The following is a 19,607-nucleotide window of genomic DNA, read 5'->3' as shown; positions in this document are numbered from 1 at the left end:
AAACTCGGGAACAAAGTGAGAGTTTCTTTTTCTTATAATAAAGGCTTTTGGATAGTCATTAAATCTGAATTACAGGTTTAACAAACACTTGCATAAGAATCATTAATATCATCCTTCAGGATGTCACGTAATTACTAATGCTGTTCGTTTCAGATGTCAGCTCCTTTCAAAATTCAATTATCACACCCTCTTCCATAAAGTTGCAGCCCTGCCACTTCACAAGTGGATCTCCTTCTCGGGCTGCTCCTACTCGACTGTGTTTTAGAACTGGCACATAGCTTGGGTGTAAGGCTGCTTGACACATCTCCATTAGAGTTCGCACAATGAAATAGTTAGTCAGAGGGTGACACTCCTTTGGCCTGTCAATAAGAGGATTCACACTTTCCCCCCTCCATCCCCCGCCTTCCTGGCTGGGCTCCTATTGCTGACTTGCATGTAGGGCAGAAATTCTGCTGTTGAAACTTTCCCCAGCCTGGAGATACAGCAATAGGAAACACCACACCTGTTGAGTAGTTTTCATGTCTGCCATTCAGCTTTTAATAGAATAGGGATGGGGAATCTTCCAGTGTTGTTGGGCTCCCATCAGCACCAGCCAACGTGGCCAACGATCAGGGATGATGGACACTGTAGTCTAGCAACATCTGCCACAGGTTCCCCATATTTGGGACAGAGTTTCTGAAAGGGAGAAGAGAGGTGGCAACGGGAACAAGACAAGGAAATCCATTCAGTGGCGTAGCGTGGGTTGTCAGCACCCGGGGCAAGGCAAGTAATTTGCGCCCCCGCTGCACTGTCCCACCCCCAGATAGTCCCTCGCTCTCTCTCCGCACCGCACCGCACGCCTGGCACCCTCCCCTCCACAGTGGGCGGCGACCCGGCGGCTCGGATCGAATTCGCACAGCCAGCACTGCAGTGAGAGAGAGTGAGTGAGCTGCGAGTGCGAGCGCCCCCCCCAGATGTTGCGCCCGGTGTGGCTGGCCCCCCCTGCACCCCCCACGCTACGCCACTGAATCCATTTGGGTTTTCCAGAGTGCAGGGGGAGAGAGTTGCTATCTCCTCACCCTGCCACAGGCAAGTGTACTGCTCCTTCATGACATGCATGGAATCCATGAGTCCTCACTTTACTTCAGCATCTTGTTCAAAAGGTGGAGCTATATGTGTCCCTGAATAGGTGTATCTCTATCTTTGAATGAGACACAAGAGTACTGCGAAAGAAAACACACCATTCACATTTCTACTCCTATCATGTCCAAAGCCACCTAAAATTAACCTTAAGAACATAAGCTTTGATCTCCATCCATTACCACACCGACAGTCCTTACACTCACCACTCCAGTTTTTTCTCCCCACCCTGGACCTGAACTATTCGTGTTTTACCATTAAAATGTGGGCATCTGTTTATATGTGGTGGGGTGCAAGATTATCTCTGCTATATATTTTGGAAAGCAGTTTATCTGATCCCTATGCATTTGGGCATCTCCTAAGATGTTGTAGGGGACGCGGGTGGCACTGTGGGTTAAACCGCAGAGCCTAGAACTTGCTGATCAGAAAAAGTTTTTGTAATGGGGGAATCACATGGGCAGAAGACGGCACTCCACAGCGCCATCTGGTGTCACAGTATTATAACGCATATGAAATGCTTTTTTTTTACTAAGGTAGCTGAGTCCTTAGATTGGACAGCCCTTCAAAGAGAAGTAGGTGATGAACCTTAAAAAAACCCAAGAAAGTCCCTGCAGGGCCAAACCAAAGAGACCTTCCATCATCTGCTGCTCAGGTGTCCCTGAAGTCTCAAAAGCAAGTCCCTTCTGATCCTTGATTGCAGGAGCTATCATGCAGGCTAAAACATTGATCATAAAAATAAATCATATTTAAAATATAGTAACCATATAACCAACAACCACAGCACAGCATGTAATTCAACAGAAGCAGGAATGTGGCTGGTGGTCTTATTAACCTTCAAGTGCCAGGCTGACCGGGTGTTGGAGTGTGGAAACTGGATAGTGGAGTTTCATGGATGAAGGCATGGGTGGAAGACTGAAAAGGAGCACTCCACGCTGTAGCATTTTGTTGCACGCCCCACTTGTCTCAGCAAAACCCACTCATCTGTCCATTTCTCTCGTGGATTTCTTTCTTTCTTTATGGTCCCCCAAAAGGGATGGAAGGCGATATTTCTACAGGGTCTTATTTTGGTCAACATGAAGTCACACTGCATTGAGTACACCTGGCTCGGATTGCCACAGAGGTGTAGCGAGGTGAGATGTGCCTGATGATTGTCTTCCAAAGCAACTACTGTATTCCAAACCTAAAAATGGAAAGCGTAATGCTGGTGGTCAACAAAAGAGGTTTAAAGACTGTCTCAAGGCAAATCTTTAAAAATGTAGTATAAACACCGACAACTGGGAAACACTGGCCTACGAGCGCTCCAGTTGGAGAACAGCCTTTACCAAAGGTGTCATGGACTTTGAAGACACTCGAACTCGGGATGTAAGGGAGAAACGTGCTAAGAGGAAGGCACGCTTGGCAAATCCACACCGTGATCAACCCCCACCCGGAAACCTATGTCCCCACTGTGGAAGGACGTGTGGGTCCAGAATTGGCCTCCACAGTCACTTACGGACTCATTGTTAAAACCATGTTTATGGGAGACAATCTTACTCGGCTACAAGTGATCACCAAAGAAGAAGTCATTGTGCAGATGAAGCTGTTGGTTTTCCTTCCCGGGGAGGGAGATTGGCAGGACCTGATGGGGCGACACTGAGGCAGGTCCCAGGTATTGCTCCCAATTAAAGGCGGATTGCATGAAAACAAGGAAAGCTGGTGCACTGTACTAATGTGAAGTGGCCTACTCTTAGGTCTTATTAGGAGCCATCTCAATCAGCATTTCTCCCTGTTGATTGATAGGAAGAGGAATGTGTGGCAGGAGCAGATCATTACGGCACATTAACGCAGATAGGAGACAAATGCCCACAGGGCCTTGAAACACGATGAGGAATAAATAAAAACTGTTTGGCAGTCGGTGGAGGTGGGGAGATAAAAATTCTTCATTTCCCCAGGCTAGAGTGGAGGAAAGTGAAACAAATGGCACACAGAAGGTGCCGAATCAGAAAAAAGGAAGCAGCAAGCCAGGTCGAGGACGCTCATTAGCAGTCAACAATACTTTCAATATATTGATAACTTTATTCATATTTTCAGATCCTAAAGAACTCTCCATTTCTCCTCCTTCCTGCTACTAAATACAGTCTGAAAACACCAACAAAAAAGGAAAAGGAGCCCATGCTTTGTCTAACCTCATTGAATTTTATATTTATATTCAGGTATACCCTGAGTAAAAGTTAGCTGGATACTGTTTGTGTGTTATTTTTGTACACTGCTTTGGAGTAAACAACAGAGCAGGGCATAAGCAAACTTATTTTTAGATGTGACCTATATTTTGTAAGGAAGGACTCAAATGTATCAGCAGAAAAAGATCTGTTGTATTTGGCCACTTTTTTTAAAAAAAAGTGGGGGTTGAGGGCATTGACTAGGGCCAAACGGCCTCTTCTTGGGGGTTCGTTATCTTTCTGTTTCAGAGAAATTCCTCTCAGCTGAAGAGGTAGTACTGTTAGAACATTTAACATAGTTCTATTTTTTTCCTCCCTGTTCCACTCTGAGCACAGTTGGGGAACTTAAAAAAAAAAAATCACTGTAAAAAGACACACACAGACACACACACACACAAATAATGCAGACACAACTAATTTAATTTCTACAGTGTCAGTCTGTTACAGTGAGAGAACGGTTTCCATAAATAGAAAGCTAAATTAACGTTATGGTCGCAACAGTGCACCCACAAGGCCACACAATCCCTAATGTGCCACTAAAAATAAAATAAAAAAGATGAGAAGAAACAGTTGGCATTCAGTTAACAATCATGTTTGGAGGCTTGTGGCGGACTTTGTTATTCCAAGGGAAGCCAGGTACAAGTCTCTCGGGATTATGTACAAAGGCAGGGAAAAAAGTGGACATTTCTGAAACTCAAAGGTGACTGCTGGGTTAATAAAACAGCCTGTTTTCTGTTCACCCACTCTTCCTCACAGTGTGCAGGTACATTAAAATACGTCAAAAGGAAAACCATTTGCTGTGGAGAAATAATTCAGCTAAAAGTCAAAATTTCCAGCTGGTGCATCGCTTTAGAGAAAGCATGTGTGTGTGTGCTCTCTCTCTCTCTCACACACACACATTTACAAAGTGACCCGCACATCTCATCGGATGAAAGTTGATCTCCTCATTAAAGTAGAAACAAACACTCAACATAGGAACAACTGCCAGGTGCAAAAAATAATATACTACACTGGATATCAAAAGCCTGCATTTCCCCGTCCCTGTTGCCTATCAGCACTGCAGCTGACTCCAAATGTAAGGAACCTCTTGAAAGCATAATGAGGGCAAAGCTGACTCTAGCCATTTGCTAAAGCAGTTTTGTTGCTGTTAGCCATCTAGAATTGCAAGTGCATTGTTGTCCCATAATAGGGGGAAAGTGCCTCCGTTTCTTGTTAACAATCCGCTTGCTATGGAGTCTATTAAGACACACAGAAGTTTGAGTTTGGTATGAAACATCATCTTAATTAAGGGTTGATCTACCTCATACATACCACATACAGAGTCCGGTACACATGGCGGTTGTAACATGTAGGGCAGCATGCTTTGTGTCCATCTCTCAAGTTGTACGGACAGAAGCAATTCACACTGAGCTTCTTTGCACAACACGGCCTCTGGAAGGAGCAGAGGTCCTCAGTCAGCCTCTACATTGGGAATGGAGAAAGGGCTGGACTACAACTTCTATCACCCTGGCCGCTGGCCATGCTTCCTAGGGTTGATGGGAGCCAGAGTTCATACATATATACTCAGAAGGAGGAAATCCTGCTGTGTTTGGTGGGTCTTCCATCCCAAGTAAATGTGCATAGCATTCCAGCCTTAAAGACACAACATTCCCGTTGAGAGGAACAGGACTATCCCAAGCAAGTAAGGCTTAGAATCATCGGTTTCATGATTCACATGAAACATTAACATAATATCATAGTTGGCTGATGATTTGCTACCAGGCCAGGTTCGAAATTATTGATTCACTAAGCCAAACACAACTTGGGCGCAACGTACCTTCAAGACCATCTGATCCTTTATACTCCACCTCAGTCACTGAGATCCTCGGATGGGGCCTTTCTGGTAAGTTCCCATGCTCCTGAGGTTTGGTTGAGGACCAAGACTTTGGTGTGGCAGACCCTGCCCAGTGAAACTCCCTACCTGAAAAGGTCCACCAGGAAGCATCCCTGCCTCCTTTCAGACATCCCTTGAAAACTGTACTACAAGATGTGACTGGAAAGTTTAGTGAATGGTCACAGAAATCAAACAGCGCTAAATATTCAAACATACAATTGGCATCAGAAACCCATGAAATGCTCACAATTGGGTACAGAGCTGAAGCTGTAACTTGAAAGACAGTGTATGAGTGGCAGGCCGTAGAGCAAAACAGCAGCAAATGTCGACGGAGTTCGTGAGTTATTGATGCGGGATCGTCCATCTGAATGATGGCGGAAGAATTGCATATTTTCCACGTGAAATTGTGGCTGAGGTTACTGAGTTGTCCCACCCTCCATATTCTCCTGATCTGGCCCCACTGGATTTCTTTCTTTTTCCAAAACTGAAATCTGCACTGAGAGGACACAGATTTCCCAACGTTTCACACATCTAAGCTGCTGCGATGAGGGAACTGAAAGCAGGTTTCCAACAGTTCTATGAACATTGTCAACGGTGCATTGTATCAGAGGGGGCCTACTTTGAAGGCCTGTAAGGTTGTATGTTTGAATATTTCTCGCTGTCCGATTTCTGTGACCATTCACCAAACTTTCCGGTCACACCTTGTATTTAGATATCCCTTCACTATATGATTTTTTTTCTTTTAACCGGCTGTTTCATTAATGTTTTAAATTATGTTTTCTAGATATAGTGATTTATTTTGTTGATATATTTTATGAACGTACATATCATACATATTCAAATAAATAAATAAAATATGCTGACATGCTCACACTGTGTTGCATTTGGACTTTGCTGGAAGTTGAAAGCTACTGGATTCTATTATGAACATGTGGGCCTCATCTGAAGAGCAAAAAAGGGTTACAAGCAGGTAAGGAAAAGTTAGTGAAAATTGCTCCCTCCCCTTTCAATAAGTGGGAGAATAATTCCATTCACAGGATCTCAGAATCCAACCATTGTCTCTGAACTCAAATTGAATTGGATATTCTCCTCTCTTGTTGGGTCTAGCAAGCAACATATGTGATAACTTTACCTATTCTCCCAGTCTAGGTTTCCCAACAGGTGAATAGCAGAGCAAAATGGATGGATTATCCTACTAATTAGCTTTGAATATTAGAACAACAGTAACCCACAAATAAATTCCTTATGATGGTCAAAGACTTTATTTGGATCTATGAATAAATGCATTTGAAGGAATAAAAATATTAATAAAAATAATAGTTGAGAATATCCAAGATTAGATATTTAAATAAAAAATATAACACCCCAACAATAAATACAAGTTTAGATGTGTGCAACACGCATTACTCAAGAATCTAATGAGGATTTTATATTCTACAATGCTAGAGCTTTTCTTTAGTTTCTTCTGTCTTTCCATAAGATCATAACCCCTTTCCCCATTATGCAAATACATAACTAAGACCCTTTGAAGAATGCATTTTATGAGCCTGTTAGACAATAATGGCTTTTAAGTAGCTGTTATGAGTGAGTTTGTCAATACTTATCAAGGCACATTTAAAAACACTTTATTCAGACATTATGCTGATGAAGATTATTATTTGAGACTTAGGATAGGTGAGGTTACTAACCTACTCTCAGTTATTTCTAAGACAGCTTTGTCAAAGTATTTCCCATTAGTTAAAAAAAAATACAACCAACAAAAGCCAGGCTATTGAGCAATTCTAAAAATGCAATGAAAAAATAGTTGTGTGGTGTTTCTTGTGCACAAAATCACTCTAAATTCTGGTTACAAATTTCTGGGCTAGGGCCTTGGAATGGCAATTGAGGTTTTGTGAGGTTCCGAACGTTACTGACTTCACTGGAGAGCCATCAATAAGAAAATGGTTTCCATTTTTATATATGAGGTCCCGAGTTCACCTATCAAAGCAATCTCCTATTCAGAACTCTGATGTGTAACATCTCTAGTTGATGGAGACAGATTTCTGTAGTCAGCTTTAAAGAGTTCCTTTTCAACAAAGGAACAAGCCGAGCAGGGTAGCCAATAATGCATAATGGACGGCAACAGAGGACACAGATTTAAATTACGTGATTATTAGGCCATAAACACACCATATATTTAAAGCACATGACTTCCCACAAAGAATTCTGGGAACTGTAGTTTGTTAGTTTGTTACTGTAGTGAGTGAACTACAGCTCCCAGGGTTTGTGTGCTAAGGTGGGCGTGCTATGAATTAGAGACAAGAAGGGCCAAATAAGAAAGGAAGGATTGCCCTTAAGATAAGACATCTGGACCTGGGAGGGGAATTTGGCTTGAGTTTGGTAGAAATGGCAATTGAGAGAGCTTTATGCCAAACTCAAAAACGGAGGGTGGATTAGGATAGTAGAGCTGCGCTTGAAAAAGAACAGACAAATCCATGAAAGCTATAGATGTGTAAGTTCCACCTACACTGCCAGAGGCAATATGTCTCTCAATACCAGTTGCTGTGAATCACAAGTAGGGAGAGTGTTGTTGCATTTAGAGGTCTGGTTGGCCACTGTAGATGCAAGACTCCTGAACTGAGAAGGGGATTGCAGTTAGGGAGCTAAGACAACATCGCTTTCTGTTCCACCCTCCTTTCATTACATGCAGCACTGCTTCCGTTCTGCTGCAGTTAGTCTTCTGTGTTGTCAGTCTCACTATCTTAACTTACGATATTTATGTAATTTGTAATGCCTAATAAAGTTTTGGCGAAGTAAGTAAGTACCGTATTTTTCGCTCTATAAGACGCACCAGACCACAAGACGCACCTAGTTTTTGGAGGAGGAAAACAAGAAAAAAAAACATTCTGAATTTCAGAAGCCAGAACAGCAAGAGGGATCGCTGTGCAGCGAAAGCAGCGATCCCTCTTGCTGTTCTGGCTTCTGGGATAGCTGCACAGCCTGCATTCACTCCATAAGACGCACACACATTTCCCCTTACTTTTTAGGAGGGAAAAAGTGAGTCTTATGGAGCAAAAAATACGGTAAGTATTTATGTAGTTAATTATTCCACTCCATTCATTTCAATGCCAAGGAAACACAATGAAAATGGGGTGAAATGTCATCAGTTATCAGGGCTCGCCCAAGACATTTTGGCTCCTGAGGTGAATCAACAAAATGGCGCCTATCCCTCTCAGCTAGGGAAGGTGTGAGTGAAGATGTACATCAGGAACAAGGGAGGAAGAAAGATCCACATTGTGATCTGTTGCCCCTGTGGACCCTGCCGCCCGAGGCGGTTGCCTCACTTTGCCTCCTGTAATTAACAGGGCCGGCCCACTCATATCATTTGCGGACTGAAAGCAGCATCATCAGTGGATACTGATTCTATTTGCTGGATTAATAATAATAATAATAATAATAATAATAATAATAATATATTTTTATTTATATCCCACCCTCCCCCGCCAAAGCCGGGCTCAGAGTGGCTAACAACAAGTAAAAAATGTACATAAAATCACACAGTCAATTAATTAAAATACATTCTAAAATCAATTCAGAATCAAATTAATGGCAACCATTGGGCTAGAGTTCTATGAGGATTACAGAAGGAGAGAGGGGGTCAGACTGTGCCTTGGCCAAAGGCCTGGTGGAACAGCTCTGTCTTGTAGTCCCTGCAGAAAGATGTCAAGTCCCGCAGGGCCCTAGCCTCTTGTGACAGAGTGTTCCACCAGATCGGGGCCACAGCCGAAAAAGCCCTGGCTCTGGTAGAGGCCAGCCTAACCTCCTTGTGGCCTGGGATCTCCAATATGTTTTTATTTGAAGACCTTAAGGTCCTCCATGGGACATACCAGGAGAGGTGGTCCTGTAGGTACGAGGGTCCTAGGCCATATAGGGCTTTAAAGGTTAAAACCAGCACCTTAAGCCTGACCCTGTACTCCACCGGGAGCCAGTGCAGCTGGTATAGCACTGGGTGAACGTGATCCCACAGTTAGGACCCCATAAGGAGTTTCGCTGCAGCATTCTGCATCCGCTGGAGTTTCTGGGTCAGTCTCAAGGGCAGCCCCACGTAATTTCTCTTCTGGACATGTTTCCATTTTTGTCAACATTCTCCAACATCCCAAGTTAGAGCAAATGACCCTGAGGTCCCTCCCTTGGAATAAAATGAGATACAAATAGAAAACATGAGACTTCAGCAGATTCTTCAAGTTCTGCCCCTCCGCCCTCCATTATATCTGCATACAAACAGCTATATTGTTCTGGACGTACACAGTCGCCATTCTTGCAGTCACAGAAATGCCTCCTTTTGGTACTTCTCCCCAACCTACAAGGCAGTCGAAGGTAACTATTAAGAGGGAATCTATTTATTTCCCAGGAATATCAGCTAATAAAAGCATCTCAGTCCACAAACATTATTTTTGTGCAGCTTTAATTCAGCCAAGTGGATTTCTTCATTTGGTTGCCCTCTGCGTCGACTTTGTGCCTGCCAAGGATTAGCCTGGAGCAAATTTTGACAGCAATAAGATATCCACTTTAATTTAAATAGCACTAAGTTTTGTATATATATGCGCACGAACAGAAACAATTCAGAAATATTCAGCTTAAAACAGAATATTATTCTCGGTGGTTTATTTCTAGAAAAAATTGTGCTGGTACTATATACCGCTGAGTGCCACCAGAAAAAAGCACTGGTCTTCCCTATCGCCCAGGCTTGTTGTGAGGACACACTGAGTAAATTAAATCACAAAGCGGCAGCAGCAAAGAAAGGGCACATCGCTTTTAACCTGGCTGGCAGCAGTCCTCTGCTAAGCACAGGTCTCTGGGATTCTCTTGTTTCACATATCCTGCCAACTCTTTTTCCTCATAGCACTGATAGGAACATTGGGAAGCCAAGGACGGAAAGGTTTTGCCATCGCTCCCTGAAGCCGTCTGCCAAATGTGACAGATCTTCCCCTAGCTGTGAAGAAGAATGAGAGCTGGAAGAAGATATTTCATAGGTACGGTTGCTACCTTCTTCTGTTACCAGGGCTCTCGTGCGGCTGTATGACCAGCACAAGTTCCCACTTTGGTTGGGGTGGGGATATTGCAAATGCTTGGATTTCTGCCCGCTGCACAATTCTTAAATGCAAACTGTATAACAGTGGCAATCCCAAAGATGAAAAATAGGATAGCGGGCAATATCTAATTTTAGATCTGATACTAGATCTTATTCAAAAGGAGGTTGTGACTGGACAGTACACTGGTGTCTTCCTCTCTTGCAGGAAAAAAAAGAGAGAGAGAGAGCAGGAAAGTCAGATGTTTCTGCTCAGCTCTTATTTTACATAAAAAACTTCAATTGCTTTTTTTTAGACATTTCTGACAACCGCATGCAAGTCAATGGAGCACTGCGCTTTTGCACTAGATTTGGCCTGGGAAAAGGTACAAGGAAATAATTTGATACTGCTCTTTGACGAACTGGATGTTTTGTATGGGGGAATTTTTCAGCTGAAAACCTCAACTTCAACAACCTGCAACATGGACTGAACTCAAATTTTTAGACAAATAGAGCTACACAACCCTATCACATATATTGTCTCACAAACAAAGCCCACTGAGTTGGTAAGAGCATGCAGCTGATAACGCCAAGGTTGCAGGTTTGATCCTCATCTGGGACAGCTGCATATTCTTGCATTGCAGGGGGTTGGACTAGATGACCCTCAGGTTCCCTTCCAACTCTACAATTCTATGATTCTAGTAATCCTGGGATAAGTGTGTGGAGGACTGCAGCCTATTTTTTTTTTGCATGGAAGACTGGGCTTTGTTTCAGGAACAACAGCTGACTCTCTAGTGTCCAGTCACAGCTGCAGGAAAATGTTGGCTTTCTCGGCTGAGTTTACATTTGAACCTATTATGAGTGATGCTTAACATCACTTGGGATGAAGGAGTATGGGAAATGCTCATCAGATTCATAGATGACAAGAAGCTGGCTAGGTTAGATAGTATTATAAAAGACAGAAACAGGAATTAAGGCCATATTGGCAGATTGGAGACCTGGATCAAAAGTAATGAAATGAATTTCAGGAGATAAACATAAAGTTCTGTATTACAGTGGGAAGAATTAGACGCACAAACATAGGATGGATAGGTATCTGCCTTGATAGCAATGTATGTCATAAAGATCTAGACATTCTAGTAGACCGCATGCTGTACATGAGTTACTCTGGTGTCAGAAGCAAACAGGCGGGAGCCACTGCCTCAACAGACAAAGGCAAAGTTTGGAGTAGAGTTTTGCAGTGTGATGTGACGAAGAACGAAAGCAAGCAAGATGCAGAGTCAAAGCGGTGTTTGGGAGCAATATTTTATGTCTATTTCAATCCAAGACTTTAGTTCTGGGGGCAAACAAAACCTTTTTGGGGTGTTGATGCTATGAACCCCTCCATCACTGGCTCGGATTGTATATATGTAAAAATAAACCGTATATCATAAAGGTAAAGGACCCCTGGACGGTTAAGTCCAGTCAAAGGCGACTATGGGGTTGCAGCATTCATCTCACTTTCAGGACGAGGGAGCTGGCGTTTGTCCACAGACAGTTTTCTGGGTCATGTGGCCAGCATGACTAAACCGCTTCTGGTGCAACGGGACACCGTGACGGAAACCAGAGAGCACAGAAACACCGTTTACATTCCTGCCACAGCGGTACCTATTTATCTATTTGTACTGGTGTGCTTTCAAACTGCTAGGTTGGCAGGAGCTGGGACAGAACAACAGGAGCTCACCCCATCGCACAGATTCGAACCACTGACCTTCCGATTGGCAAGCCCAAGAGGCTCAGCCCAAGAGGCCACAGCCTCCACTATGACACAATCCGAAAGGAAACACAAACCCTGGGAAAGCAGGTGGAACCCCCAAAACTTCACACTGCTCAGAGATTGGAGTGACTTGGCAACAATACACATGTTTGTATCACTCATAAGTGATGTGACACACAGGTGTATTTAATCCTGAATACAAAACAAATGGCAAGGAGTCACTCGTTAGAAATGAGTACCGATGGAATGAAAGGAAGAGGATATAAAAAATTGAAAGTATATATGCTATATAGATAGGCTCAATGGATTAAATAGCAAGCTAATAAAATGGGTGCCCAACTGGATAAAAGCAGGAAAGAAATAAAGATTATGTAGTACTGTTGTGGTGTTAAAAGTGTTAAATTTAGATACATTATGATGGATAGAAAATCATGACAGTGAGTCTCAAAAGCCTGAAGAATGGTTCCGCGTGACAAAGTAATGTTAAGCCCCATCATTTTTGCTCTTTTAAAAGCAGACTTAGTGGAACACTAGAATAGATATGACACAGTAGGTCAAGATCCTGCACTGGCAGGGGATGCACAGAATGACCTACCGGGTCTTTCTCCCCCTCTAACATTTCATCATTCTATGAAGTTCTAAGCCAAATACTTTTATCGCTTTTTGTCTATGTGAGCAGCTGAGCTTCGTGTCACTAGAAGCAAAGGGGTGAAAAATGATTGTGGCTGAACAGTTACCAAAAAAATAATAAAATCAGAAGTAGCCCGTTCTGGTATGAAACAAAATTTGCTCTTTTATAATTATAAATGCACTCCCAAATACCATGGCTGAAATAATGAATTGAAAACTGAACACGGAGGACAATGATGAGGAAAGCGAGATAGAGGGGGAATGCTGGGCAAAGCAGGTGCTGAAGGGAATGAAGGATTGAAATTGCACAATAGATGAATATGGACAGACATGAAAAAAGAGATAGGTGTGCCACAAGTATTATGAGGAAGAGGCATGGTACCTCACGGAGAAAGCTGTTAAGTTGTGGGTGAACATATCAGACGACAGAGTGATTCTTCAAACAGCTCTTGTTTATTCACAGGCCAGAACAGAACTGAACTGAAGGGTTCAGCCAGCCTGCTTATATAGAGCTCCACTACAACGCAACTGTAACCATTTTCTGTAACTATCCAATCACTGAACGTCACTTTCAATCCCCTATTTGCATATGTGGACCTGAGTGAAAACTATCTACAGTATCCCCCTGCTGGCCCCGGGTGAGAACTTCAGTACATAACAAAAGCCAAGGCAGTTAGGACCTGGAAGAACCCACAAAGGTCTCAAATCCACCTGAAGTGCCTTTGGCTTGTGGATGTTTCCACCTGAGGCTCCTGACAACCCAATCCAAACACATACTAAACCCTACTTTGAACCCCAATTCTCCCCTTTACGAGCCAGGCCTCAAGAACGAAGGTGGCAGCAGATGCAATGAGAAGCCCAGCGTCAGCATGAGATCTCCTCAAGAGAAGATCCAGCTACAAAGAATGATCCAGAAGATGACCAAGAAGAGGAAGAGATGGCATTGAGGTTATAAGCGAGAAGGTGGTAGTGAGGATTTGTGTAAAACATACATTAAAACTGCCAATAAACATTAGAAGTTAATTACAAATTGCTTAATGTCGGGGCTGCCATACTGAAAGATCAACTCCTTACAAGCCAGGAAGAGAGATTATGTGGCACTTCTAAAATACCAGTTCCCTAGATCGAAGTGGTCAAATGAGCTTATATGCTCAGCCTCCTTATTCATGCACTTTGAAATCAGTAGTGTTCATTATACTGTGTTTCGTTCCTCCCTCGTTCCATCACCCCTGTGGGTTTGTCCTTTTTGTGGTTGTCATGCCAATGCTGGGTGATAAATTGTGGCCTACAGAAAGGACCAGGCCTCTGTGTGTTCCCTCAGTCATACCTCCAACAAGCATGCCATGTAAAACCGAGTCCACTTCTCATCCAGCTAATTCACAGGTAGAAATCCAGCAGCTATTCGTAAGTAAAACTTCCCTATTCCCCCCACAGAGCTACAATTCTCAGAATGATTTAACAATCAATCCTTCTTCCCAGGGAAATCTGGGAGCTGTTGCTCTGTGAGGGCAACAGGGGTTTGCAGACACCTCTCAGCACCCTTAAAAAGCTACAGCTCCTCCCATAATACTTTGGGGGAAGTCATGACTGTTTAAAATGGTACCACGGTGCTTTCAGCTTAGGGTGTGAACGTGGTAGGCGTCATCCACTACATCTGAGACAGCAGTCTAGTTGTAGGCTGGCCATGACAGGTCTATCTTCCAATGGAGGCTACTGACTGAGGCCCCCCACCAACATCTGCCGCCTAAGGCAATTGCCTCACTCTGCCTAATGGCAGAATCAGCCGTCCATCTCTCTATCCCTTTCCATTTAACTTTCTTGCCTTCTTTCAATCCTTCCATATCATGCTACCTCACAGGGCTGTCACAACTTACGCAAACTCTTCAAAGTGTGGCTTCACAATTCTGCTGGTTATCAATGCCCGGCGAAGAATTATGGAGCAGACCCTCAGGTCAGGGTGGGGAGTCAGACATATTGGAATTGGCATCATTGCCTGACATGGAATGGTGGTTTCAGCATGGCAGGAACCTCTAGAATAGTGCAATCCCAAGCTGCAAAGCTGGCTGTGATGGCGCCAATATCATCTAGATGACCTTAAGTTCCTGAATGAATGAATGTAGCCTTTCCATAGCGGTGTGCAGGCCGTCACAGTGGGATTCCCAGGTCTACATACTAACTCACTTTGCAAGCCGGCAGAGCCTTGAAAATGAAAATAATACTTGGCATCCATTAAAAGAGGTTGGAAACCGCTGAATGAAGTTTCCGTTTCCAATTATGCTAATGAATTTGATAGGGAACCTGTGAATTGTCTGTCGAAGTTTCCCCATCATCACCTCCCCCACAACCTAGCTTGGGTGTCCATGTGCCAATAATAAATCAGGCCTTTTGATTTGAAAAGTGTTGTTTTAATTTCAGAGGCAATTGTACCTGCTGAGATTTAAACTTCCCACCCATTGACCGAAAAGCTCCAGAGCCAATAATTAACTGTGGTACTAGCAATTATCATCTTTGCAAACCACTAGGGGGCAAGATCATCACACTCAGCTCTTTAATTCGAGTAGAACAGTTTTTCAGGCCTCTGGAAGAATTTTTGCAGAAAGAATCTACCTTCTTTTTAATACAATTACACAGGCACTGCAGAAGTTCAGCAATTACTGGTGCATATTCCAAACCAATGTCTCTGCAAATATTATTGAAACAAAGCCACTTCAGTTCTAAGACCATCTCAAAAGAGAAGAAATAAATCCAATCTATTCTTAAAAATAAATAAATCTCAAAGCACAAAGCCAGAACCAAAATTCCCACATATTACAGTGTTAATATTTACACTGGTGGAAACAGGACAGAAGCAGTCCTTTAAAGACCCACTTTCTGCTATCGACCATTCTCTATTATTTATTTCTATTTTTGGCCATAGAGAGGGTTAAAAAAAAGTAAACATATAGACAGCAGTAGTATAGACCGCGAACTTACCAGATTACCATGCCTATTCAAATGATCATCAAATGTATTCCTTTTTTTAAGTAGGCAAAATTCATTTTGTCAACAAAAAGGGTGCTGGAATCCTGCCACAGAAGATATTGGCTGCTTGCTTTGAATCTATATGTGAAATTTAGAGATGCCTGCAAAACTTGTTCTTCTGAGACCTGGTACAAGTTTTGAGGGCTCATAATGCCTGGACCTCAGTGCAATTCCACACACACACACCTTCATTCCCATTGACCATCCAATCACCCCAAGTCACTTCTCTCCATCCATTTGAATGAACTTTTGAAAGTAAAAATCAACACTCCTTGCGCTCCATTCCCCCTTTTCCCTACGCTCAGAACTGGCACATCATGCAAGGCTGGGCTTCAGCAGCAGCAGCCTCTTCTGCTTCTCGCCCACTCTCCATCTGCTGCTACAAGCTGCCATAGAAGGCCAGCGACAGTGGCCATGGAGAGTCAACAGGATGCTTCCTCGCTGCCGCCGCCACTTGTCTCCTCCTCCTCCTCCCTGAGCTCGGCGGTGTCACTGGCAGGGAAAAGAAGGACATTGCGGGGACAGGCGGAGTCCCCAAAACCCTGGGCGGCCCCCATGTGGATTAACGACTCAAGACAACGTGCTATGGGATTAAAATTGGCCACAACTTTATTATGTTTCAGATGTGGGTAGAGCTTGGCTCAGGCATTGGGCGTTTATCCCTCCCAGTCCCCCGCTGGAGATCTGGGGAACATCAGGGTTATCCAGTGGGGGGGGGAGACTGGCTCTGTTCAAGCAGAGAGAGCCCGCCCCATTACGCTGCCATCAGAGGGGACAGCAATGATGACCTCTAGGCGTACGGTCAAAGCCTCCCCTCAAACAACCCCTTTAATGGGGAACCCTAGTATCGCCACCGCAAAGAGGAAGGGGGCATGGGTCACCACTGCAGCCCCCCCCCCCCCCATTCAGGGAAGATAGATTAAAGGATTCCACCCAAGGCCTGATACCGCCAAAGTTGTGACATTTTGCTACGGGAAAGGCAAACCTGCCATTGCAGAATTCCTTTCCGGCCCTTCAACAGCGACTTTAACGTAGCAGCACCCGCAAAAGAAGTCTTAACTGAGGGTGGGTAGGGTGGGAGAAGCTCTGAAGCCAACTGACGATTCCCAGGTAAGACCCTCCCCCTGTTGTGTGGGCAGGTAGTTCCTCCCCCTACCTGTCCTGATCACCTTGGCAACGCCTCCCCAGGCAGGATTGGGCAACTGGCTGAGGTAGGCAGAGACCTCTAGGTATCCCATCTGGGGGAAGGCGAAGCCAAGCCTGCGTTAATGGTGCCGCATAAGGTCCAGGGGGCTGCGCGAGAACCACGCAAAGGGTGCCCCCCATTTAATGTGGGGAGCGGTCATTCCGGGATCAAATAAGAAGCCAGGGTGGCTTTTGTAATTTTGCGACTGTCCCTGGAAAACCAGGCCTATCAGGGTCTTACATCCTAATCTATGAAGCATGACAGACATAACAGAGGGAGAAATTTTCATAGCTGCTTGCTGCCCTCGGCTGTGTCAGCTAGACAAGCAGAGTTTAAATGCAGTTTTGGGGAATTTGGGGAGGCTAGAGATGGAGAAGGAATTTGATTCAGTTCATACTTGAAGGCTAACCAACCTAATTTGCGCTTTCCTAAACAGTACACAAACTGATACCCAGATATCCTTCAAAATTCACACTTCCCTGAATTTTGCAATGTAGTTCTCTAGCCAAGTAATATGCATTAAAAATGCATATATTGTAGGAAAGTGTGTTTGATGCTCAAGTGGCCAACCTAAATATCAATGCGCACACACCATACATTCAAAGTGCACACTCCCCCAAGAATCTTAGAAACTTTTACCCCTTCGGGGAACTATAATTCCCAGAACCCTTAAACTATAGTTACCAGCATTCTTGGGATGTGTGTTTCATATGTGCTTCAAAAGCTTGGTGTTTATGCAGCTGTACGGATTGGTAATAAACCTGACTAGCATAAGACACATATTTAAACTTTGTATTTTACATTTCTTTCCTTTTTTTTACAGAATAACATGCGGGGAGTCTAAAATAACGAAGTTGCAGCTAATGTCAATGCATTCCAGTGAAGAGACAATGCTTTGCACCAACACAGGATGCGACCATGCTCATTAAAATGTGACAATCAGCCTTGATGTTGTGCCTGATTTCCTGTGATTGTACATGCTTTTGTTACAGTGAAGTCATCGAAGATTCTCTCAGTTATAACCTCATCATGATCTAATGCGCTGCCTTTTTTTATCACAGCTATAAAAAAATTCCAATTGCATTCATCAAAGGGCAGAAAAAAACTTAAGTATTCAACAGGAAATTGCTGTTATCATTTATAAGGCCTTACTTACAAGTAAAGCTTCTGCATTCTGCAAATATCCCAGCTAATGAATCAAATGTGCCTTCTTACGTCGATTTTGAAAACTTTCATATGTCTGCATGTAGATGTTGCTTTGGATAACTGAAAATAATACAGATGTGCCTTTTCTTCTATCCCCCCACCTTTCGTTTCCTTATAAGAAAGATTGCTACTGTGCTGGCTAAAAACTGTGCATAATAACTAACTGGTTACCTAAGATATTTTTAATCTATAGTGGTTCTTGAAAAGAATACAGAGCGAAAGCTGGACTCTGGAAAGACAGGAACAGGGAGAATGTCAGATTAGCCCAAACTCCCAGGCCCTTATCACTGAAAGAAAAGTCTGGCAAAGGACATTCAAGGACATTGTTAGAGCTCAAACATGTAATTATATAATTACATAAGAAAAAGCAGGTGCAAAGGGTAAGATTTGGAAACCCCAATCAACATTTTGCTTTTAAGGGAGAAATTTATGCAGTTTAGGAAGGAATATACCGAATTTTTGCTCTATAAGACTCACTTTTCCCCTCCTAAAAAGTAAGGGGAAATGCAGGCTGCGCAGCTATCCCAGAAGCCAGAGCAGCAAGAGGGATTGCTGCTTCTGAGATTCAGAATATTTTTCTTCTTGTTTTCCTCCTCCAAAAAGTAGGTGTGTCTTGTGGTCTGGTGTGACTTATAGTGTGAAAAATACGGTACTTCATAACATATTTGCAGTTGGAAGATCAATAGTCAGAATATCTAATCAAACTTATTTTATATAAATTACCTTATAAAATAAATCATATACATCTAAGTATATAATTCAGTTTTCCTGATTGTATGTGACTAATTTTTACTCAGAGTAGACCCACTGAAATCAATGAACTCCACTTAGTCATGACATTAATTTCAAATATCTAACCTTAACAAAAAATGATGGTTCCAATAAATAATAAAATAATTACACTCATTTGCTTTATATAACCAAGAAATTGTTTCGTAAAGCTTGTCAGTTTCTTCCGTCAACCATATTCTCCATGAATACATTTCCAACAACCATTCTCTGGTAGCAGCAATTTTTGAATGTTGCCAATAAATGACCAGGAACTATAGAGAAATTAACAATCAAATTTTCACACCCTTAGTCTTGTCCATCCATTATATAATGAACAAACATCAAATTTTAACATAATCTTTGCTATTTAATTATTTGTGAGGCTTTGAGACCAGTAACTTCAAACTTTTGAGGAATTCCATAACATGTTATATATATCTACATCCACATTGCCAATACCCATACATATACCCGATTCATTCTTCAAGGAGACATATACCATCTAAACAATCTTCTTAAATTGGGTTTCTTTCCATGATGCACTAACACAAAAATGCTTATTTGTCTCATGTTTTTGCCATGGCCTTTCTGAGATAGCTCTCAGATTTCCTTCCCAAAGCACCCTATTACAGTATCCTTTAAAAAAAAAAAGATATTGCATTTTTGTATCAAACCTGTATTTGTTTACAATATTGCCAAAATTGTTTTGCAAAGGGTCAGCAGTGGGAGTCACCATACTCCCAAATCCCTATCTGATAAGACATCTGATCTGAAAATATTGATCCCCATTCATTTATCCT

At 42.9% G+C, this 19,607-nt stretch overlaps 1 protein-coding gene and 1 long non-coding RNA gene across 3 annotated transcripts in view; one reads left to right on the top strand and one right to left on the bottom strand.

Moving 5' to 3' along the window:
* Nucleotides 1-19,607, bottom strand: part of TFEC (transcription factor EC) — a 123,577-nt gene that overhangs the window by 76,777 nt on the left and 27,193 nt on the right. The gene's annotated exons all lie outside the window — the stretch shown is intronic.
* LOC310658293 lies at nucleotides 9,452-18,335 on the top strand. Of its 2 annotated transcripts, XR_014502189.1 has the most exons (4): nucleotides 9,452-9,546; nucleotides 10,073-10,202; nucleotides 13,439-13,586; nucleotides 17,654-18,335. It is a non-coding gene; the product is annotated as an uncharacterized lncRNA (long non-coding RNA). The 2 variants fall into 2 exon arrangements; XR_014502190.1 differs by lacking the exon at nucleotides 17,654-18,335 and having other exon boundaries at nucleotides 13,087-13,650.

Source organism: Podarcis tiliguerta (assembly GCF_965153285.1).
Source record: "Podarcis tiliguerta genome assembly, chromosome: 10".
NCBI classification, from domain to species: domain Eukaryota; kingdom Metazoa; phylum Chordata; class Lepidosauria; order Squamata; family Lacertidae; genus Podarcis; species Podarcis tiliguerta.
The sequence above is the reverse complement of the archived record's forward strand: the minus strand, read 5'-3'. Positions and strand labels throughout refer to the sequence as shown.